This window comes from Penaeus monodon, chromosome 27 (assembly GCF_015228065.2).
Source record: "Penaeus monodon isolate SGIC_2016 chromosome 27, NSTDA_Pmon_1, whole genome shotgun sequence".
In the NCBI taxonomy this organism is placed as follows: domain Eukaryota; kingdom Metazoa; phylum Arthropoda; class Malacostraca; order Decapoda; family Penaeidae; genus Penaeus; species Penaeus monodon.
Window position 1 is genome coordinate 23,401,221 of NC_051412.1, and position 478 is coordinate 23,401,698.

A 478-nucleotide genomic window follows, 5' to 3' on the forward strand; every position below is an offset into this window, starting at 1 on the left:
GGGCTGACACTCGTCTGTGACTGGTTGAAAATGATTAGATATGGGAAAGTCCCCCCTTAAAAGTAAACAAAGAAACGAAAACGATACTTTCTCTCTCTGTCTCTCTTCCCGATGCTATACAGTCCATATATACATTTTTCTCCTCTATCTCACGTATTATAAATATATTTCTTTCTCTCTCTTTTTCCTTCATCTTTTCCGTTATCACCTTATTCTTATTACTTATTACTTTCTCAGACATCGTGTTTCTTCCCATATCTAGTAGACCAGCACACTAAACTTATCCATTGGTGCTATAAATAATTCGCTGAGCGTAATATAATTAATGCATTCGCTACTCTGAAGTGAACTTGAACACCCCACGCCCTCCCTCCCCTTAGGAAAGACTCAAAGAGTCGTAGAATCGTAAGAAATATTATTTTCTCTTTCGTAATGATAGTAATTATTAAGTATTCTTCCATCCTTTATTGTGAGTACG